General features: G+C 40.0%; 1 protein-coding gene across 2 annotated transcripts in view; it reads right to left on the bottom strand.

Moving 5' to 3' along the window:
- Positions 1-24411, bottom strand: part of pex14 (peroxisomal biogenesis factor 14) — an 82565-nt gene that overhangs the window by 47441 nt on the left and 10713 nt on the right. The gene's annotated exons all lie outside the window — the stretch shown is intronic.

The following is a 24411-nucleotide window of genomic DNA, read 5'->3' as shown; positions in this document are numbered from 1 at the left end:
TGTTCGGGCAATTTGTCCCACTTGATTCCAGCCTCGAGCAGATGTGCCCAGAGAGCAGACAGTGGCTCCAATTCGAAGCAGTTCCTTTTGGTGGACCTGCCACAACAACACAGGAAGCTGAAGAATCGACTACAAAAAAACAAGGCAGGATTCACCTGTAATTTCTGCTTTTCTCTTAAAAGTACCAAATGAACACAACAATTACAAAACGCCAATTTGGTTTTGGCATTCAAATTAACCTCGTTTTTCAAGGAGGAATGAAGCTGCCCGGTAGCAACCAGCTTTTCAATGCTTTGAAATAAAACACCAGCTCTCAAAGTTTTTTTTTTTTAATGTAATGTTCATTAAAACACTTTCAAGGAATAAATATCAGCTAAAACCTCAAGTAAAAAATATAAAACAATGGATTACATTTTACACCTTTGAAATGGGCATGTGCAATGGAAACACAGCACTTCTTTTTTTATTTCAGGAAGCTCTTATTTAGTAGATAATTTTTGTTGATGAAAGAAGAAAACAACTTTTATCAAATTCTCATCAGGAAGAACGAGACCCACTTTTCCCATTTCCCCACTAAAGGCCACAAACGAATAAACGAGCAGTTATAGAATTAGCACATCAGTCTGTACTTAACCAAAGAGAGTCTGCAGCTTAAGTCGCTATTACCATCTTTAAAATAAATTCTTGAGCCAAAGTGAATGGAGTGAAGATCTAAATTTAATGCTAAAGTGCTCATCTGTATCTAATATCTAAAGAATACTTTGCTAAAAACTTCAGTAATTCCTTGGGTTAAAGATGTGCTATGATCAAATCATAAAACAGAACATTGTAATGACTTTAAAAGTTAATGCACTAGAAAATTAAATAGCACTAGAATACCTGTGGTTGTAAGTGCTTGGAGATCATTGATTTTTTAAAGTTTTTCTACAAGACAAACCTTAATTTCCACTTTAATGTGCTTTTGGAAGAATTAAAAAATACATTCCTTTAATGTCATTGAAAACATTAATTTTAAGTGGAAAGCATGGATGAATGCTTTTAAAGGGGGCAATGAACATGAAATAATGCCTATTTGACATCAATAAAGAGGAAAAATAGACAGCGAAAGGCGGTGCTGAAATGATTAGTTATCACACCTGTGGTCCCTTTGATTCAATTGTAAAAGTCATCTCTCTAATAGGTTAAAAGGTTTTGATTACTGTTCTTTTCTTAAAGCAACTTAAGATAAAAAGAGATTGAGCACGCTGTCGGTGGTAATTCATTTTGGAAAATGCATTGCATATAATAAAGAATGGTTTAAATCCCCAAGAATTAAATTTTCAAAATCAGCTGAAGTGCAGAAATACAGGAAAGCAAATCTGGAGATACTAATTCTTCTCCTGTACAGGAGTAAGACAAAGGGGCAGGTGAAGGGGCATGCTGGGATTTTGCGCCGCACCGACTTAGAGAAACGAGGCCACACAGAACAGAAAAAAAAAAGAAAAGAAACCAGAAAAGCGAGAAAAAGAGCAGGACTGAACGGGATCACCTGTCTGCGTCTGACAAACACTTTCAACGAACACCCCAGAACACGTCTATTTCTGTTAAAAATCCAAATAAAGAAATGACCAGGGATGAGGTGACATACTGTACACTTCTACTGCTGATCAAATGTTTTTTGAAAACCAAAAGTCACAATAAAATAATTTCACATTTTAAATCTTCATATTATGGGGTATATTTTGGAAACAATCTGGTATAGAATTTGAGAAATTACTTAGGCCTTTTTCAGAAACATTGAGTGGGATCTTGCTAATTTGTATGTATTTCTGTGCTAAGCATACCTTTTATATCAAACAGGCACAACTAAGTATTTCAAGTTTTATTTATTTTGCAAAAACTATATGTACATAATTCATAGAAAAATAAAATGATTATAAAACGACCACGACATGTACCATAATGTACCAAAGAGGGTTTATACCTGGGGTGTGAAAGTTCCTAGATATCTGAGTGCTGAAGGCTTATGAAAGGCACTTGGTCAGAGCTTTCACTGTGACAAACCTTTTAAGGAGTTTGAGTTTAGACAAGACAACCGCCGTTAGAAAAAAATCATAGCTTCCAAAAACTGTCTTAACACAGTCTTAAATTTAAATCCGATTATTTAAAAAAATATTTAATCAAAAGCAAAACATTATTTTTAATAAATTATACAAATGCCCCCAAACGTTTAAAAATCATGTGAAAACATCCACAAATCAAATGTGATTTTAAACCGATGAATTATATAAATATGTCTAATACAAATTCATTTACAGTATCGTCTCACAAACACTTCCACAATTTCAGAACAGCAAAAATGAGCTTCTTTGTACTGGTAAGGCCAAGAATAAAAAAACACATTATTAATAGCTAAGTAACACTGCACTCCTATTTGCAAACACTTGAATTGATTTTGCTTTGAAGCACATCCCAATGTCAGTATTTACAGTTTAAGCCTGTTTTTAGGATGTGTTTATCACCAAATCAGGTTATATTGGGCACTGTTCTTGTAGCTTTCTAGCTATGACAGTGTCATCTAGTAGTTTTAGTTTTCATTCATGTTTTCTCTGTAACCGTCAGATTAAAATTATATTTTGGATTTGGAAATGCATGATCTTTATACAGCATTTGTGTACAGGACCAGAAAAATGTGGACTTGAACTGTTGTTTTGGCTCAATATTACGCATTTCCTTTTTTGTTTTTTCACTGTAAAATTTCTTTCTTTCTAGTTCTAAATATTAACAATCAGTAAATATTCTTCACCAGTTCTTTCAAAAGAAAATAATTGAAAACATAAAATCAGCTTACTGGTTTCAGTCAATAATTCAATAAATCAAATATTTCTCTTTTGCATTGCCAGATTTTTGTGCACACATACAGATAAACCTAGAGAATGTTCTGACACTACAAAAAATATCTGAACAGTATAAACTGCCTTTCAGTAATACTAACAACACCAATTTAATGTGCTCCAGAACTAGCCTGTTTAAGAGTCAGAAAATGAGGTTTCTTATCCATAACTCAACATTAACAGGGTAAATTTAAAAAAGAGGTATTTTCCCCCCAAGATCAATATTTAAGCAAACCAGGACACTAAAATCTAAGGGTACACTGCCTACATCCAGTAGCACACATGGATATGTATAACGTTGAAACAAACCCTGCAGAAATAACTGAACAAGCAAGAGTGAACAGGAAACAAATATTTGCTTTGTTATGTAAAAGTTATGCATTAAAAACTCAAACACTGTGAATTAATAACGTATATTGAACAATGCTGTAGTTGCTAGTAAATCATTTAAACTTTTCTTTAAATGCTGGTTACTAAAATACAAAGTTTTACATAAATCTAAAAGAGAAGTGTTGAAGTTTTTATGTACTGCTTACATTGAAACAGATTCTTAGTGTTCGACATTCAAGCCGTGAAGCAAACCAAATACGTCACACAGAAATATGTTGGACACAGAAAAGAGACAATATTCTATACAAAGTAATTTTCTTATAAAAGAACTCTTGGCCAATTTTAAGCATGTGTCCCCTCACCATAATGTACTTGTAAAAAAACTCTCTTGTTTGTTTAACAAACTTGTTAAGTGTGTGTGTGTGTAGACTGCTTACGAGAAACTCTCTCTCTTGGAAACACAAGCTTTGAGCATTTAACCCGGAGACAATAATCCATAATATATGTACTACAAAAATGACTCTTCTTGTTAAGCTCTATTACATGCATATTAGTAAATGTGCTAGGCGTTTCCTCTGCGCATGAAAAGCAAAACTGAACAAAACGCTACAGCGTAGCAGGTGTACATTTGCGGGAAAGTGGTGTGTAATCTTCTGAAAATGCGATTTCTTTGCAGATGACGTAGGACTTTTTAGACAAGTTCGACCCAGACATCTCCAATCAATTATAACTAAATTCTGCAGATTTTAGTCTTGTCTAGGTATTGACTTATAGGTCATCATTGTTGTAGTATAGAATGCTACATGTTCAATGCTTTTAAAAGGAGCCTAGTTTCATTTTTATGTTGCATTATTGACAGCATTTGATATTGCAGGCAAAATAACTACCTGAAATTAAAAGGTGGCACCGGCTCCAGCTGCATTTGTTAAATACCAGTAAAATATTTTTATTATTATTTTATAATGTGACTTTTAAGACTGAAGCTGCTAATGCACCAAAGTGCTGCACATCCTAACCAATAATCTTTACAAATGAGGTAAGCGAAAAAGTGTCAGGTGTACCTGCAAAAAAGCCTACAATTCAATCAGAAAAGAAATGCAAAACATTAACTGCATGGTTGAGGAGACGACGGGATTTAAACATTACCAAGCCTTTTTATTAAGTTTACAATTGACAGAGACTTTAAAGATGCACTTTTCTTGACTTTTTCACCTTAAATCTTACAGCAGAAATGGGCAGAAATAACAAGCAAATTAAATTATGTCATGAGGCTGACAAATAACTCTAATTTCTTTAAGGAAGAAACCTCACGACATTATAGATCAGATGGCAAAAAGTGACTACTTATCTTTCAGGTGAACCGAGCCTTGCGAAGCCTTTTAAAATGTAGTGAATTTGCAGGACAGGAATAAAAAGCAAAATAGTTCATACGAGCCATTTATCACCAGCCTTATTATACAGCAAAGTACAAAAGGTATGATTCCTTCAAAGGAATCTGTATTGTTGAACTTATTGCTGTTCTTATTAAAGTATTGAGAAGAAGATTTTTACGAGACAATGTAAACATTTTAGCAGATACAGTTGCCTATGCCACAAAACAAGATGTTGTCACAAAGTGGTTTGCTTAATATTTTTTTGATTTCTACACTTTGTTTATTTGCTTACTTTTTTGCCTTACCACATAGCATCAGTGCTGAAGAAGGAATTTTATACCAGAATGAATGGTGATTTTAATATAATACACTAATAATAACACTGTAATTCTTTGCAGTGGCCATTCAAATTTATGAAAACCACTTTTCAACCATGGTTTAGTATAAACAGTACAGTCAGCTTTAAATTGAGATCAGAAAATTAAGAAATAACCCATGATTTAGCACAGTAAAGTAGACGCAAACTAAGATGTCATGTGAAGCAATGCAATGCACAATAACAATAAGATACTATTTACACATCAGAACATCTCAGAAAAAATAAAACAGAGAATGAAAGTATTTAGCCAAGTGAGGTGGTACTGTACAAAATGAATTCAGGTTAACGCTGACTAATACACAAACACAAAAAAATGCATTTTCAAAATGAGTGAGAAAAAATTTTAAAACGGCCTTTTTTACCTTTCCTGTAAAAAAAAGACCGTTCAGCAGAATTGTGTACATTTCATTTATAGTAACGTCTAACCACAACCGAGTTTCTTGTATGCACATTTGCACATTTTCTTTTAAAATATCAAGACTACTTATAACAGGGGGTGGGTTGGGCAATTGATAAGCCTCTTACTCAATGGATTTTTTCAGACCACATGAAACAATCCTTTTCACTACAAACCCTCAAGACAAGAAATGTTTTTTAAAGGTTTTAGGATATCGAACTAAAAAAATGACTAAGTGCAAGTTGGCCCAGCTGCAGGACAGGGTGGGCTCCCAGCTGCAGGACAGGGTGGGCTGCCAGCTTCAGGACAGGGTGGGCTGCCAGCTGCAGGACAGGGTGGGCTCCCAGCTGCAGGACAGGGTGGGCTGCCAGCTGCAGGACAGGGTGGGCTGCCAGCTGCAGGACAGGGTGGGCTGCCAGCTGCAGGTCTGGGTTGGCTGCCAGCTGCAGGACAGGGTGGGTGGGACTGGCTGGGCTCCCAGCTGCAGGTCTGGGTTGGCTGCCAGCTGCAGGACAGGGTGGGCTGCCAGCTGCAGGACAGGGTGGGCTGCCAGCTGCAGGACAGGGTGGGCTGCCAGCTTCAGGACAGGGTGGGCTGCCAGCTGCAGGACAGGGTGGGCTCCCAGCTGCAGGTCTGGGTTGGCTGCCAGCTGCAGGACAGGGTGGGCTGCCAGCTGCAGGACAGGGTGGGCTGCCAGCTGCAGGTCTGGGTTGGCTGCCAGCTGCAGGACAGGGTGGGTGGGACTGGCTGGGCTCCCAGCTGCAGGTCTGGGTTGGCTGCCAGCTGCAGGACAGGGTGGGACACCAGCTTCAGGACTAGGTGGGCGGGACTGGCAGGGCTCCCAGCTACAGGACTGGCTGGGCTGCCAGCTGCAGTACTGGTTTGGACGCCAGCTTCAGGACTGGGTGAGCTGCCAGCCGTGTGACTGGGTAGGGACGGGCTGTCTTAGCACCTGAGCAGTCCCACGGGCAAGGTGACGGTGACAATGGCTGTGCTTTGCTTCTCTAGCCAGAATTGCAGCCAACCCTAATTATCAGTAGGTCAGCATGGCTGGGGAGCAACGTACTAAGGAGGAGGTAGAAGAGTGACATTTTTACAAACACGCACTAACAGTAGTTTGATATGTAGTGTACAATTTTATTTATTTAGCTCATTTATTTCCTAAGGATTTCTGTAAAAGAAAACTAACAGCATGCTTAAGTGCAGATCTTCTTGGGCTGACTATCTCCCCAGCGGTATACATACATACAGCCTTTGAAGGACTGGGAATAAGACAAGTCTTCCAGAATCAACTGAGCTTAAGACATCAGCTTGTTTTACAAGACTGTGTTATAATAATTTAATAAATACAAGCACAGAAAACCCTTGGGATTATTTACTGTTCAAATGACAACAACGGTGTTCTGTCAGGCTAGGGTATCTGAGGCAAGAGAGACTTAAAAGACATGTTTCTTGCTTTTTTTCCCCCACACTTAGAGGGAAAAAAAACTGTTGTTGTTTTGTTGCCCCCTTATTCCAATGTATAAAGCAAAGGGTGTGGTCACGCCCCCAAGTTCCCAGGTGCCCTCTTTGCCAAGGTGCAGCAGAAAAGGCAGTAGAGCAAAGAGAGGAACTGTTTTCAAGTCTGGGATTCGGCCTCAGTGAGAATCAATTCATTTCTACCTGCCCTGTACATTTATGGAAAAGCACCACTGATATAATAAAAGGATCATAGACATGAAAAAATTGTGTTAAACCCGTTTCAAATTCCTGCCAAACAATGGTTTGAGGAGAAAAAAAAATAGAAAAAAAATGAAGCTCTATTTTAATTAGCAGGATTCATGAGTGATTTGATAACAGGAGTAGTTGCCTGGATGCTTTCAACCTGATGGGTCTCTGATACAAAAACCCAGAAGATGGAATGGGGTTTTGATGTAATTAGGTATTTCCTTTTCCTCTAACAAGCTGATGTACTGAGCAGTGTTTTTAATCTTTTAAAAGTACATCTTTAAATACCCTTCTAATTACAACACTTCTCTTCCGCTTAAAAGGACCTTTAGCAGAAAACGGGTACCTCCTGGGAGCAGATAACAAGCAAACAGCATTACTGACCCTATATAGACAGGGTAACGTCTTCCCTGCTCACATCTTAATGTAATAAAAGGTCACTATACTGTAATATGTACACTAGTTCTGAAACAGTTCTTATTCACTAAGCACAGCCAAACCATGAACCGATTCAAATACACCCTTTGGAAACAGATACTGTCCAGTATTGTGCTATATATATTAACCTAGTTTGTGACAAATTATGTCTTCATGAGAACTGCAACTGGCATTACAAAAATACCCTCCCTCAGGAAAATAATGTCAGATGACTTGCACTCTAAGCAACAGTTACGTATTTTGATTAGTTCCATTAAACGGAAGCATCAACATATTTTCTTATGATTTCCTATATAATGAAATGCAGATGTTGCGTATTGTTATTTCTCCTTTAATGTGAGGTATTCTCTAGTTGCCATGTAAAAAGACAAATAAATCAAGTAATGGGTCTATATGTATAATTAATGTCTCTAAATAATTAAAGAACTTTAACTCTGTGGTAGAAACAAAAGTTTATATTTTAAATCCACCAAAGATAAAATTAAAACGCAGGCCAGAAAGAACATTTCTCTGAATGGTAAAAGTCAATGGAAAACTTAATTGATGTCTGCTATGTAAAAGCAAAAAATAACCACAAACTAAACAACTAAAAATAACCACCTTCATGTGTGATAGTCGTACCCCATCGGCAGGGCTACAAAAATGACTTCAGCAGAACATCATTACGCAATTTAAGGGGGGAAAAAATAAAAAAAGAAATATGTGCCTTTTCCAATCACTTTATTTAAAGCTTCAACTTTCCATTCAGACACTGTTCCAGTAGCCCTTAGTAAAAATATTTTTGCAGTGATTCGTCAGCGTGCTTCAGTATTGACTGGGTTTCGCATTGGGGTAAATCACAACTGCTGTGCTTCACATAACCCTGTGTCAAGGTCTCAAGCTATGCTCTTGTGCAGCTGTCCATCACAGCACAATGAAGTAAGATTGGCCTTCTTTCTTTCAGCGAGCTTTGTCTTATTTGAAGAAATAGGTCCTGATCAAAGAAAACGTTCAGGATTCATAAGCTACTCCTACAAAGCCCCATACCGCCAACCAAAAGCACAGTAATTATTTCTGAAATTCCACAATCTGGAAGTTATTGGTCTACAGGTCTACAACGTTCTTGTGCCAAGGAAGCTAAAATCTTTGCAACAAATGAAAAGAGAGCAACTTACGTACATGACTGTTTTGATTTTGGTTAATAACTGTAACACAGACATCTACAATCCAAATTCTGGGTTGTTGAAGGTTTTCATACACTATTAAGGTGAAATCCATCTCTGTCCGAAAAAGATGAAGCTCACCGATATCTTACCAATGGGATAGTTGCAAAACTAGTAAAAAAAAAACTTAATTCTGGGAATTGTATCGCTTTCAACTGGATAATGTCTTTGGCACTTCCCTGCCATCTGCAATGCATTTCACAAGATTCTACATGAAACTCGTTATAAATAACGAGTAATAAACATTGCCACAGCTCAGAAACATCAGATTGCAATCCGATCACAATGCATCTGATTGGAAGAGAACCATCTCAGCTCACTCAGTAAGTACTGATGATGTGATAAGACATCAGGACCTGTCGGTAAGGACTCAGTTACTGTCTCCTCTGACTAGCTGCAAACAGCTCCATTGTCCAACAGACTTATTCAATGTTAAATCCACTGATTAATACCTCTTTTCAAGACTGGGTCTTTACAGTGTATTAGCTGTATCTGTATTACTCTCAGGTGTGACATATGTTTGGATTGTGGTGGCAAAGTAGCTTTGTCAAATGCAGAGTTACCAGAAATGCCTCGGGGAAGTTTAGAAGTGGGCGCGATCTGAAACGCTTCAACGTTATAAGGCGTAACACTAATTTGTCTCCCCATATCACTTCCTTCATCCGAGAACTTTTCACATAAGGTCCTTCCCTCCCCCTGTGAGGAATTATACTGAACAGCTACAACAGGACATGCTGCAACTAAAAGAAACAATGTCCATTTAGAAACTATGTACTTACTATTCTTCAAAAAAACACCCATCTTAATTACAGACGTCAATGGTTTTGGACAGAACTATTAAGTCTTAAATTGTCACATTCTTTTGAAAATGCGTCAGAAAGGGTGTTCATGTTATTTACCATAATGTCTGTTACGAAAGTGCGATTAAAACATTTGAAAAATTTATTTTTATTCACCTAAGATGTTAAAAGAAACGAAATGGACTTCATGCCATTAAAGGTCGCTAGAGGTTTAAAATTGGCAAGTTAGTTGAAGAAGCAAGAAAACAGAGGCTCCTACTACAAACCCCTTTCTTCTTACACAAATTCCACTAGTCTTGCCAGCAATTCAGTAAATGGATACTTGCTCAGGTCTGCGATTGGTCAAAATGTTTTCATGCAATAATTTAATTCCAAAACACTTTTACAAAGCCAAGAGTAATCAATTTTAATTAGTTGATTTTTTTCAATCACACAAAATTTAATGTACTCCTATCGATCTCTTTTGTTCTTTAATGCAACGCCACTTTTCCTGTAATTTGAGGATTTTTTTTTCAGCTTAAAAAAAAAACCTGTTTGTAGCCGGTGATGACATTCTGTGTCATGCGGCTCTGTGTGTCTTTCAGTTGGGCCGGACCGTGCACATGCACGCCGACAGACACACACACAGGCACACATCCACACGCAGACACAAAGGCACTCTGATCATGGTGCTGAATCCCTGTCCTTCAATACAATGAGAGACTATAACCCTTCGCATCCAATTAGTTGATGGACGCAAAATGAAAGCAGCACCAATGGGAAGCACAGTACGAGGAAAAAGACTTCAGAGTGAGGTGCTGACAGAATTTTAACTGCAGTGGCTGGATAAGAACCATGCTGTCACAAGTAACTAAAACTGACAAAAATTCAGACTTCTGTACAGTGCACAGCAAACAATCTGATAATCATTAAACCAAGGCATGCATCTTGGCAGCAGCTGCACAGTGCTTTGCTGGTCAAGGAATTTGTCATTTAAAACACCAATAATCATAATACAACTTTTCTCAGTGCTTTCACAGAAAAATTCAAAGATAATGTTTTTCCAAGAACACCACACCAGTTTCCACATACTTCTCTTTTTCAAGATGTCTTGCAGAGCGCTGTGAATTTCTGAAACGTGCTGCTCACAAACGCCAGATACAATATATCACACACTAAAAGAAGGCAAAAGGATATCTTTTAGCAAAACAAGTGGAAATGGGGATGCAATTGCTCTGCACAAGCAACAATTAAGAAAAGGTCTTTTTGCCTGAAACCTATGCAAAGCCTGCCAATCAAACCTGTCCAATATACAAAATATAAAGAAAACAATGTAAAATATTGTGCATCCTGAATTATAACTTTCACTATTGTGACCCATCATAACACAGGGCTTAATCACCAGCCTTAAACCAAAAAAGCTTCTAAACTTCTTTCAATGATACAATGCAGTGGTATTAACTTATCACCCAGCAATCCCACTACAAAAGCATAAGGCGAGAATTGACTCTTCTCTCAACTCCAGTCGTCCGCCCGGAACATGCGGAGTAACACTGGAGTCACAGAAGAATAACACCGCCATCTACTGGCCGGACGAGGAACGGCACGGAGCAACATCAAATTGACAAGCCTTCTTGTTCCGCTGAGGGCTGTCAAGATTAATTAGGTGCTACTGCGAGACAACAGGCGTTGCATTTAAAGAGGTACTGGGATGAAAATCTAAGCCACATTATTACTGAAAATGGAGCCAGCTCGTCCTGTGCAGCAGAAACATGCAGCGGTGCATTTTTGTTTTAAAACTGCTGGGGAAAAATGGAAATTCTTAGGTTTTAAACAGGCCAGGTAAATGACGAGGAAGGCTTAACAGCCTGCATGTTTAATCCCTAAAATAGCAAGCACTGCTAAAACCTTTTTTAGCTACCCTACTTCAAAGTCATTTTAAATTCTCCTTCAGGAACTGCTGCTGGGACCTGTAGCGTACAGTTAGTTGGGCCTCACCAGGTTACGACGACAAAATTTAAACCAGACCCTAACCTCTGTTTAAAATGCTTCTTTTAATGTATTTGAGTACAGATAGTATTGGGCTTCACAGTAACACATACTAACTTCTTTGGATAAAAAGCTCAAAGATCTGTTCAAAAATGATTCTGTGACTCAAAAGCTACGGCTTATTGTTAAATTTACTTTTCTGCTGGTAAATTCGGCTGTCCTGGTTTAACCAGGATAACGTCTTTGTACAGCAGGCAATTTCACTGGAATGGTTGCAGTGCAGGACCTTACTCAGGGACACACCTGCTGTACCCCCCTCCAGCTGGATTTGAACCCACAAAGAGCCAGCCATGAGCCCAGAGTCCCTAATTACTGCTACACACTGTGCTACTGAACTCAAACGTTGATTAATACATAATAGAAAAAAATGTTGTTTTTCTTTAAATGTGGGTGTAACTGAAACAGAATGTGAAAATGCAAAACAAATAAAAAATCTACATAGTTTGCGGGATGTTCTGCCAATATTTTTCTGGTTGTACTGCATACTTACCTAATGCTTGTCTGCTTGGGTGCTACCCTGCAGTTTCCATAACACAGATAGAAATCAAGAAAGTTCTTTTTTAAGAAAGAAAAAACACAAATATCTGGTCATTCTCAACCTGGCCAGGTGCTTACACAAAGACCTCAGTTCTTACGCAACATTTTCAGAGGGCTTGTTGCTTAAACTAATTTGCTCTGTGTTTAAATGTTTTTATTACAAAATGTTTCAGGTAACCTTGCATTTTTCAAATGAAACAAATTATGATTTTCAAAGGACTTATACAAAACAAGACCCAGACTACAGATGGGATCTCTAAAGCATAAACAATAGATTCTCATGACTCCATCACATTCCAAACTGCTGCTTGTGTTTCATTAAAAAGAGTTTTGTGGAGTTGTTTTGTCAACAGTACTACAAAGTGCACAATAAGACCAGTGAAATGATGTGAGATCTTCTTTGTACAGATTCATTCCCTGTTTCCAGTTGTCTTTATTGGCAATCGATCCACTTGTATTGTTTCTGGTCTTTTTTTTCAGATTAGAAAGTGTGGGGTCAATAATGTTAAAGTTTACAAATTTTCAGTTTTTATCAAAATGTGTACATCAAGTCTGTGCACGAAAAAAAGCTGAGATTACAGAACAATAACAACCTGTGAAGCCTAAAAGGGTTTTGGAAAAACGGGGAAAAAAACTACCTAATCAGATCATTGTATCTGTGTTAATCTTACTCCAAACTGAAGAGTCTCAAAGGAAGCCACTCCTTTATAAGAAAAAAAAAGGACAGAACAGGTCAGTATTTATGTGTTAGATGTTTCTGTCTTTTAATCCAGAGGCTTCTGTAACACCACTGGCATGTGAAGAATTTCCCCTCCAGTGTGCCTGGGGAATTCAGAGACACCTGTGGTGCCAGTACCATAAGTACAATAACCACCCTATTCAGGCAGCAGATGCTGTGTCCCGTCTCACCTCAACCATGCACCACCGACACCAGGTAAACTCGGTGAACTTCACCACCTCCTGGTATCATTCTAATGTTGCCTATGTAATTTCGGTCTAGTTTTTTTGTTTATAACACTAGTGTTTCACCACCGGTTAACTTTCTGGTGTGTGGTTCAGTGTTCAGCTTGCAGCTATATCAAGAGCAGGGGATGGGGGTAACTACAGAGCACCCCCTGGTGGCCAACAGTGGTGTAAATTCCTTCAGTATGGTAATGCCCCCTGGTCTGATCTGTCAATGTGCCCCGGTCCTATCTGCAACAAAGGGCACCGATCAACAGGGCAGTTTTCCCAGTGCTATTGGATGAACAGGCGGACTACCCTCATAAGCACCCTGTGCTTAAACCCAGAGCTGCAGACTGGCACAGCACAGTGTGTGAGAGCAGGGAGGGCTGGCGCTGACGCGGCTGCCTGCCTGGTGACAGTCCCACCTGTTCTGACATTTGCTGGTGACCTTGACTGAGTAGCAGGATGACGAAGCCACTTTCCCTGTTCCCTGTGGAGGATAATCTGCCTGGCTTTTTCCCTGACAAACCCCTGATCTCAAGCGCACCGTGAACAGGAAATGCAACATCCCCTTCCCGCATACCCACACACACAGGCACAGGCACTGTGCAATGAACATAAGCCAGCTTTGCCGGGTGTGGATGGAAACACAAGTTTGTACACAAGAATGAGACTATTTCGCTGATTACATCATCTTTATATGCAGACAATAAGACATAATTAGCTATATATTTCCTGGTATCTGCATACTGTATATCTACTGTATATACACCATTACACATATGGACAATAAATAAGGACTGTCTGAGCTGTTAACCAGATGTTGCATTGACGTTCAATAAATGTTGAAATGTGAATCATTCTTCATAAAGCCTGAATCACATTCTAAGCTCCTCTCCAAAAGGATATAAATGCGGTATTTGGCTTTAGAGCCTAATCCAACAAAAGGAGATCAGAACCCAAGCAGGATAGAATGGATCCTCCAGGAGAGACCGAGTTTGAACCAGCATCATGCGGCACTTGGGAGAACCAATGGGGATCTGATTCCCAAGTCTCCTGTTATTTGGGAAAGTGAGCGAGTCGACCTGACGGACACAAAATCCCATCTTCACCTGGCAAGGGGGATCTTATGTCAGTCTGCTGTTCCCGTTGGACAGTCACACATCTGTCACCACTGCCGCGAACAGGCCCGTGTTAACAGTAATTAAACAGCTCCATCCTTCGGATGAGACCGTAAAACCGAGGTCCTGACTCTCTGTGGTCATTAAAAATCACAGGGCGTTTTTTGAAAGGAGTAGGGGTGTTATCCTGTAGTCCTGTCCAAATGTCCACCTGGCCTTTACCAATCATGGCCTCCTAATAATCCCCATCTCTGAACTGGCTCCATCACTCTGTTCCCCTCCCCACTGAGAGCTGGTGTGTGGAGAGCAGACTGGTGCACTCTGGCTGCCATCACATCATCCAGGTGAGGCTACATATTGACGGTGGTGGAGGAGAGTCCCCATTACCTGTAAAGCACTTTGAGTGGGGTGTCCAGAAAAGTGCTATATAAGTGTAAGCAATTATTATTAGTAGCAGTAATAATATTTAGTCACTTAACAGACGCATTTTGTCAAAGTGACTGGCCCACCCACGCCACCTACAGCAGCAGCCCAGTTTTCCTTGGAGGTCCTTCATCCCAGTACTGACCAGGTCCACCCCCCAGGAAAGCCTCTGAGATCCAACAAGATCAGGCAGCAACGCTGCTGTCGATGAGTCAGTGTTTCAGTGCTAGCTGATGTGCTTATTATATTAAATTAATATCTGTTGATTTAAGAGTTTCAGCTTTGTGAGGAGGGGCGTGCAAGAACATTACAAACGAGTGAGATGAAGGGTAGCCTATTATTGGTTTGCATCCACAGGAAAAAAAAAAAACAGAAGATTAACGTTCAAAAAAACCTCTCTAAACTTGACACTGTACAGCTGGTTCAATGTGCTTAATCAGTAAATTCAGAAAAGTGCTCCCGCAATATTATACCTACACCTGCCAGCCACAGTGTCTGCTACTTCTTTTACAAAGCTTAAAATGCCCTTCAATTTAGATTAGTACACTGCCTTTAAAAAAGAAAAAGCTGATTGGTACTGGCAGGGAGACCTTTAAATTTTACTGACATAAGAACAATTAGCTTTTAGTAGCTAATTCAATCTTGTCCAGCCATTTCCTAAAAAAAGCCAGGGTATTGCCTTTAACAACATGGCTGGGCAGACTGCTCCAAACCCCTGCCACTCTGATTGCAGAGGTAGGGAAGGGCAGCCACGCGCTCGTAAGTTTGTGCTTTGAAGATTTTTCTTTCCCCGTTTGGAAATGCGTGTGAGGGCAATTCTGCCTAACAGGAAGAAAGGGAGGGGAAGTATTTGTGGAACGAAAAAAAAAAAGTGTCTCTGTCTCCTTAATGGATATAGTCTTGGCATCCACCAGTCTGTCGATTAGATGCCTAGACAAGGCCAAAGCAATAAGACTGCCCAGGTGTCACATATCTGTGCAGTCTTGCTGGTAGTTTGCGGAGTGCTTCCTGCATATACAGGAGTTCCATACTTGTTTAATGACAGGTCTCCTATGATTTTATGATTCTGGACTGCCACTCGGGCAGGAACCAACACATCCCGACATGCTAACTTTTTTAATTTTTAGATATATGTTTTTTATTGTTCAGGAACTGTACATGTGGTTTTAACAGGAAAGCTATGTGCAGCCTCCTGCTCATACCCCAGGGTGTCCACATTGTGATGAGCCGCAGAGAGAATGGAACGGGATGGGGGGCATGTTTGTCCCAGCACTGTGAAGGTTTGGTACTGCCAACACATTTTACCCCGTGAAAAGTAACACCAAGATGAAGAGTCCTCCACAGTGTGGTAAAGACAGCGAACACCCCCCTAACCGTGGCACAAGCACACTTGACTCCTCTGTGGATGTCAAGAAAGCTGTGCAGTCAACTGTGGTTTTTTTATAGACCCAGAGGCAGAGGAAATTTTAGGTTACCATGTCTCTGCTGTAAATTCCTGTCTGGTACACATGCAAACACATAGTTATTGTGATTCAGGCTGGGTAGTAGCAGTGTTGTTTGTGCCAAACAAGCCCACAGCATTTTTTAGGCTTCTAAAATGAACAGTGCACAGGTAAAGCAGACTACAGCAGCCCCTAGTGTCTAATCAGGACACAGCAACAGGTGACCCCTAAGGCTATTTCAGTTTTCTCCGGTGTAGACTGCTCAGCACAAGAGAGACCAGCAGGCATCCTGACTCAGCATGTCACCCTACAGATGCTTGAACCCAGCTAGGTGTTTAAATTTAATCAAATTCTTTATCTGCAGTAGACCCTCTGTTCATGTCTCATGTTTCACAGACCAATATACAGTAATTTTAGGCAAGTTCCTCTTTTACCTTTGTTCCTTTGTTACTGTGGCATAACAGTACTGAAACAGATCACAAATGATAAAGCAATGATCTCGATGCTGCACCATAAATTTCAGAACCCTGCGAAAACACCAGCAGCATTTCTCTAAAAACGGTGTTCCCTCATCAAACTGTGAGATGACTGACAATGATAAATTATTTAATCATTTAAAACCACATGTACGGTTTCTGCATGATATTGAAAAAACCCGTACCATGGTAAAAATGGGGAAAATTAAAGTAGCTAGTTTAAATAATCAAAAAAGCAACTTAAAAATCCACTGATATATGTCCCGTGGGGTCCTGCCTAACCTTAAGAACTATAATATATTCTCGCTGTCATATTCCATTAAACCGCTATTACGGTCCTGATAGAACTATTAGTCACTACATTATTAATAACATTAATGTATTTACATTTTTAGTGTACATGCCCATTTTTAAGCAATAATTTATGAACGACGAGACTTCACATATTTTATAATGTTACCATCTACACTCTTTGTGTTTATTATTGATTGTGAAAAGAGTCAGAATTTTTATGTTTACTCTCCCTCCCCCCTTACATTAAGGGACTGAAATAAAGTGCATTTACATTTCGAAGCATAACTTCATAATTTACATCCTAACATTTATTAAGCCTGACAAATGTGCATTTGGTCTACTCATGCTTTTCCATAATGCAGAGCTTATTCAATCCATATAAATTACAATTGGGACTGCGAGTGCAAGTGCAAATTTTTTATATTTCATATACATCTATATATATTGCATCAGCATTGGAATCAATGGTGGTACCACACATGCACTGCTAAAAGATAGTATGTTTCATGATGATATGTCTCTAAATTGACTTGAGATGACATACTGTAGGTTGCAGGATGCAGCACTTCACTTCAAACCAGTCTGGAAAGGCACAAACATGCTGGACCACAGGGACAGACCTGTACTGCCGAATCCCAAGCTAGCTGGGAGAGTGGACTCAGCAGTTTCATGACTGTGCCAAGACCAACAACCCCAGTTCCCTTAGTTCCCTGGTATAAAACACAGCCTCTTGGGGGTGGAGGTGTCATTGCACTGCTGTTAAACTTTGCAGACGCACACTCATTTCAACAACATCGTACACATCTCTCCGAGAGGTTGAGAGGTCAAGAGGTTTCACAAATGAGAGTTGTTACTGGGCTTTTGGAGCTGCACTGTAATGTTTTTAGGGATTTTTTCCAAATGATTCAAAAGTAAACCTAGAAACTTATGGATCCTTATTCCTGGCAAGGGTTACAGCATCCTGTCCCAGTAGCCCTAGACTGGACACCAGGCAAGGGACATGCACAGAGCAACGTAGAGACACCAATTAATCTAGGCAGCATGTTTTATCCCTCTGAAGGATCAAACATTTATTTCTCTTATTTTACTAATTTGCTTTTACTGTGTAAATAATTTACTAACATAATTTGACTAACTATCCACCTCTTATCCACATGGCTTTGTACAGTACCTATGCAGGTCATGGGAGTGGCCTGATCTCTCGGAGGTTTGCATGCCGTATAAAAATAAAATCTAAGAAAGCTGGACCAGTGATCAGCACTGAAAGCTCAGTTCCACCCAGTCCTAGCAGCCCCCTGCGCTTGCGGTTTAGGGAATCCTGGTCTCAGAGCACTGAAAACCCAGCATCTTGACGATACTCTCACCGGTGACACAATGACACAATACCTTCCCCAGTGACACAATGCTCTCACCAGTGACACAATAGCCTCCCCACTCTCCCAGTGACACAATGAAACTCTCCCAGATGACTCAAAAAAATCTTAGAAAATGGAATGGACAAAAAGACACAACACTCTACCTCCTAAATTAAGGGACATAATATGCCACAGATATCCAATTAGGTTTTAAGAACATCACGTGGGTTAAACTCTCGGAGAAGAAAGAAAATCCCAAATCAGGAGTAGTTCCTGAGCAGGACCGAGTGCTCGTCGCCACACATGGATACTGACACTGCCTTTTCTGCAAATAAATAACTTTCCTTGTCCCTTGCTAACATTCTTCAACTGATAACCATTATAAGTCAGCATGTAATGTTAAATAATCACAGAGAGAAGCGTCTTCTGTAGGGTAGTTACAAATGCACCATGGGAATCCCCAGATTTAAACAAATAACTCGCACTGCGGGGGTGCTGGCAGATGAATTAACATCTAATAACTTACCGGGAAGCAAGATAAAGAACACTCCCAATGTGTCAATTAGGGATCATTTTTCTGATTTCCAGACTTCTAAAAATAAGGCATGCTGTAAAATAATACTAGAAGGCAAAATGAAGCTTTTCGATTGTGCTGGGTGCACACATGAACTGTTGACCCCTGTAAATTGGAGCATCAGGATTTTGTTTCTATTGAGCTGTGCACTCTTCTGCAGCCCACTTCACTCAAAGTGAAAAACAGTTCAGTACCAGAAGCTTTCTATGCAAATAAGGCGCTGGCCAAAATGTTAGGAGCCCATTTAAAGCTGTCCTTAGTAGAATTAGTCCCAATTAAAAAAAATTGGGACAGTAGATATTACAAAATTAGACCAGTTAAAAAAACCTGAGCAATTACTGATAATCACCGTAACACTGTACCTCATACCCCAAGATGGCATATGGTAAAAAAGGTGCATCTATAGCATTGTCTTGTCAGTGTCTGTCTGTATTTGCACCGTAGACCTGGAGAACGATATCTCGCTCCTCTGTATACTTGTATATGGCTGGACTGACAAATAAACTTGAACTAACTGTAAGAACTGTTGTGATCAATAATACCTATCTAATATATATATACATATGCAGGCCTGTAAGTATTGTATTGCCATTAGATCTTTTAACACAATGGACTGTTCTTTGCATCTGAAAAGCAGTCATTCAAATTCTAATTCATTAAAGTCAAGGTTCATTCCCCGGTTAAAGATGCTGACAAGTCAAAGAATCTCAGTACCTGAATTACCATAGTCATTTACTTATTAAACCTGGGATGTTTCCTGTCAATCAGAAGTGATCACGTCCTTCATTTGCATAGGAATGCAAGCATAATTGCTTCTCCTACTAATCAACACACCTTGTGTAATTTGAGTGTTGAAAGTGACATTGGCAGTCTTGTGCCGATCACAGCCTTGAATAAGAAGGTCCTTTGATTTTCCTGCGTGCGCGTGCTGATGTAACTGAAGAGAAGGGCTTATAGACTACTGGACCGACAGCCTTGTGCCAGCTGTCCGAAAACGTTGGCACAAAAAATAGCCGGAAGGCATGGTAAAAACTGAGATGGCAAAAATGTTTATTCTGGGGCCCAACAGCTACAATGCAAACAGCCTTGTGGCAATCATACAGAGGTGGTGTTCCAAGCTCATTGAACTGCTACGCTGTAATTAAAATCAGCTTTTATATGGGCAACCTTTTAAGCAAGGCTCAGAATGATGAGTTTGAATACTAAGAGAACTGTGCAGTCACCATCCAGCTTATGTAGACAGAACTGCGAGACGTAAAGTATTTTAAAGAATCGATGTACAGGTGAAAGCCCAATTAATAGCACTGGGAAAGTTGGCTTTAAATACATTTTGGAAAAGGATGTGGCTTCTGGTATGCTCAGCTCCTTTGTTCCAGGACTGCAAAATGAAATTTTAGAACTTTTTGTATCATGTAAGAAACAAAATGAAATTAGTCAGGAAGATTAAAACTGAAGTAGCGTTTATGGCCGGCGAGGCAGTCTCCTCAGAACTAGCTATTTTGTAGCTAAAGGTAAGTGTTGACTTCTGTTAATTTTTTGAAGATGAAACGTTTTATTCACTGATGTGAATATAAAAACAAAATAGCCTATGCTATCATCATGTTCAGTGTTTAATGATCTTTTGCCACAACAGGAATCAAAAAGGAAAGAATAACATTTTGTCGACCAGAAGAGTGCAATAATGTGAACTTAGAAAGATTAGGGGAAGGGTTCAGATAAGCAAATTTCAGTGTGGAAAAACAGCGCTTACAGGAAATAATTATTTTACACCAAAAGTACCCAATACTTCATGGAAATTATAATCAACAGTACGGGCGGGGGGGGGGGCAGCTATTTCTTGTTAAATTCCACTTTCTTAGACTTCATTTTTTGTTCTATTTCAGATCACTGTGGATTCTTTTACGCATTGTAAAAGTTGTAAAAGTTGCCGGGCATTTAAACCAGCGAGCCTGGCGGATGGCAGAAGTATTCCAGGTAACACCTACAAAACACAGCTCACTTTCCCACGCTGGAACACCCGACACGGCTTTAACGAACGCCAGGAAAGCGCCACCAGTGCTGGCCCCAGAATCGCCAGGCTGATCTTTAATTTTCATGGTGAATCACCAGAGTGGCACAGAGAGAATGATCATGAGTCACAGAGAAAAAAAAACAACATACATTGATCGGTTTTGACTCATCTGACAGATCTAATTGGACCTCACCACAGGGCTTCAAACGTTTTATTAAAATGCTGCGTGCACCAGGACAATCCGGGTCAGGAAAATCCATCGTCAGCAGAAACAACCGTAAGCAGCAGCAGCATCAACCCACTTTCCCCTACTCTGTCCTCACACATCCTCCGCGTCCAATGCCAGCTACTGCTCCCCGCTTTCCCTCCCGGTCCTCCCCGCAGCTTCGATTTCTGGGTTCTGGACTCTCTGCTTTCGGGTCGGCAGCCCTGGTTTAGTCTGTGAGAGACATTCCCCGGGATAATCTCATGGACACTGAGCTTTCCGCAGAATCACCTTTCTCCCGCAGAACCGGCTTGTATCACAGACATTTAAGCCAGAGCAGCAGCACATCGATAAAATATGGTATCGGATGTTGAGGGAAAACCTAATTTCATCCAGGAAAAGCTGATGAGCTTATTTTAAGACATAACAGTAATTCTTCTGTCCTTCTTGTTTAAGGTGTAAAAAAACAGTTGCAGCAAGGAAAGGGCTCACACTCCCTATTCAATACTGTAACCTAAAGTAGCAAAACAAATCAAAACCAGAGACTATTCATGTTTAAGCACTTATTCTAAAGAGGCAAGGTTTGTACACCAGGGCACACAGATCACAAGGGGGGGAAAACTCCACTGCTCTCCATCGCTCCTCTTTTAAGGCAGACACAACAACATGGCATTAGGACACAGCCCAGAGGACTGGATGGAAACTCTCATCACCTCAGTGCTCTGAAACAGTATGATTCTACAGACCTATTATAACTCACAACTGCCATCAGAAAACAGAGAGGACACTTCTGGACCAAGCTGGTCATACAGAAGCCTTGACCATTAATATCACTGCTGCTTTTGACTTTAGGCTTTTGACTTTATGACCCGATCTTGAAGCACACAAATTCTAATAATTTTAATAATACTACATTATTATTCTACACTATGACTGCACATTATATAAATCCAGAGGCATGCACTGTCACTTCCCTGATGAAGGCATTTATTTGCCTGTTCTGCCTTAACTCTGGTGTGCGTGCAAGCACAGCAGTGAGTTTTCAGCACAAAAAATAACAGATCTTTGTGACATCTCTTTATGGTTTTAATTGCACTCCCATTCTCACACATGGAACTTCATAGCAGAAGTATATAATTACTGTGGCCATGTGTGGAAGGTGGTGAAAATACTCAAAAGCCAGCCAGCACACTGCTATGGTTTTGGGACAGCCACATAAGGGAAAATAAAGGAATACGCCACTATTTCTCCAATATGTCCAGTTCATCATTTCTAACAATTTGCCTATTGTTGTCTACTGAGGTGGATTACATATATGTTACATGTACACAAGCTGCTTGAAAAAAATGCAATTCTTTCATCCTTTTAGGATTTCTGCACATATATTACAGGATCAGCCCTCTTCTTGAATTGAGGTCCCCTGATCAAGACCTCCTGAATGTTTAATGGAGCCAATATCATGGCTCTAAGAGCTGGACAGCAATAAAAACCAGAAGATCAAGGGGTCCCAAGGATCAGATTTGGGAAGCTCAGTCCTTCATGGTGCACATGGGCAAGCTAACAGATACTTAAGTGTTTGAGATGCCTCCCTTTTGTGCCCCGGATTCTGTTAGAATTACATTTCCTTTGTCCAAATTTGCAAGTTTCACTAAATTCCACATTTCCTGTATAATACATTTCTGTGGAAGTTTATAAAAAATGCCAAATTTATTTCATATTTTAGACCCAATACAAAAAAGTGCCTGTTTATGTGCATGATGGATGCTATCCATTTGGAAATAACATGATTTTTTTTTCACAAAACGTGTTACAAATGACATTTGGAAACAACCCAGTTCACAGTGCAGGAAAAAAAAAAACTAAACATCTTTGTTTCATTTCCTTTTGTCATAGATTCAGGCCTTTTATTTGTCATCAAAAAATAAATTCAAGACAATGTGAGAATACAGAAACAGTTGTGGCTAACGGGGAATTTATATGTTGTGGCAATGTTGTTACAGGAAGAGTGTGAATGACTCACCTAAATCCCAGTATAGTGAGTCAGAAAGCCAGACCAGTACTGAAGCCAGAAGCTGTAAACTCATTTTCAAACCAAGCGTCTGCAAAACCACACAGAAGTGCTCGGAGCACGCACGATAAATCTAATGCGGAATCATAATCATAAAAGCAATTAGCTGACCCTGCACAGGTTGTCCTTGGACATGACAGTGGAAATTCATACAGAGCCCTCCAAGGGGGGACAAAAAAAACTGCAGCACAGCAACAATAATAGAGCAAGCCCTTCCTGTATCATTAACCACCGATTCCCACCGCCCAGGACACATTAAAACAACTAGAGTTAACAACACACAATTAACCTGGAATTATAATGACCAAGACCCTCACACAGCAAACTTAACACGCAGCCTTCGGAGGCTCTTTCAACCTGCGAAATAAAGCCGATTTTCCCAGGCACAATTCTGAAGCCACCGGACGAGTCTCTTTGGGAGCGGTAAAGGGCGTTCATTGGGCAGCAAGGCATTGAGTCACAGCTCTTGAGTGCGACTGCAGACTGGGTGGGGTTTGCACACTCTCCCCACGTTCCTGTGCATTTTCTGCAGATGTTCCCGTTTCCTCACACCTTCCAAAGACAGGCTAGCTGGGCTAACTGGCATTTCCAAGCTGCCCATAGCAGTATATGCACACCCGGTGATAAACTGGCATCCCATTCAGGGCTTTCTCCTGCCTTGTTCCCGTGTTTCCAGAACAGGCTCAGGGATGCTACGACCTCAATCAGGAAGAAGTGGCTTTCTGATAACAGAACAACGTGCAGGTGTGCTTCCTGAAGTCTTCATGTAAACTGACATGATTGGATATTTGTTTTAATTTCAGAATGGAAAGAGGAGGCAACCATGCCTATCGCCAATGCTGTTTTCATTTAGTGCCAAAGGAAGTGCCGATTATCACTGAAAACACTCTTCTGCGAAATGCCACTTTGCATGTACCTGTATGAATCTTTGGAATCCACATTTACTTACCATCCATAATGTACGATATGTACAGCTAGAAAAGTTCATTTATGTACCGTGTAATAAGTGGCAGAAGCTGCAGAAAAGAAACTCCATCATAAAGGGAAAATGATCTAGGAGTAGAATTCATGTTCAGCTCCTTATGTTAGATTGCTTCACTTGTCCAAAACAATTTCAGAAAAGGGCACAAGTGTAAAATATTAATGTTACATATTAGCTTCTTCTTAACATTTACTACTTACTATTCTATTTGGCCAACACTTTTTTTCACAAAGCTATTTACATTGGTACCCATTCATACAGATGGATATTTTACCAGAGCGATTCAGGTGAGGTAACTTGCTGAAGGGTACAACCGCAGTGTCCCATGTGGGCTGAACCCACAGCCTTCTAGTTTTGAGGCCAGAACCATGACCACTGCTGCCTACTGATACCCCATTCCTCTCACTGATGATAAAGGTAATCAAAGCTGTTCAGCCTCCATGTACTGCAC

This window comes from Atractosteus spatula, chromosome 20, assembly GCF_055471065.1.
Source record: "Atractosteus spatula isolate fAtrSpa1 chromosome 20, fAtrSpa1.hap1, whole genome shotgun sequence".
Taxonomy (NCBI): domain Eukaryota; kingdom Metazoa; phylum Chordata; class Actinopteri; order Semionotiformes; family Lepisosteidae; genus Atractosteus; species Atractosteus spatula.
This window is presented reverse-complemented; position numbering and strand designations above follow the sequence as displayed.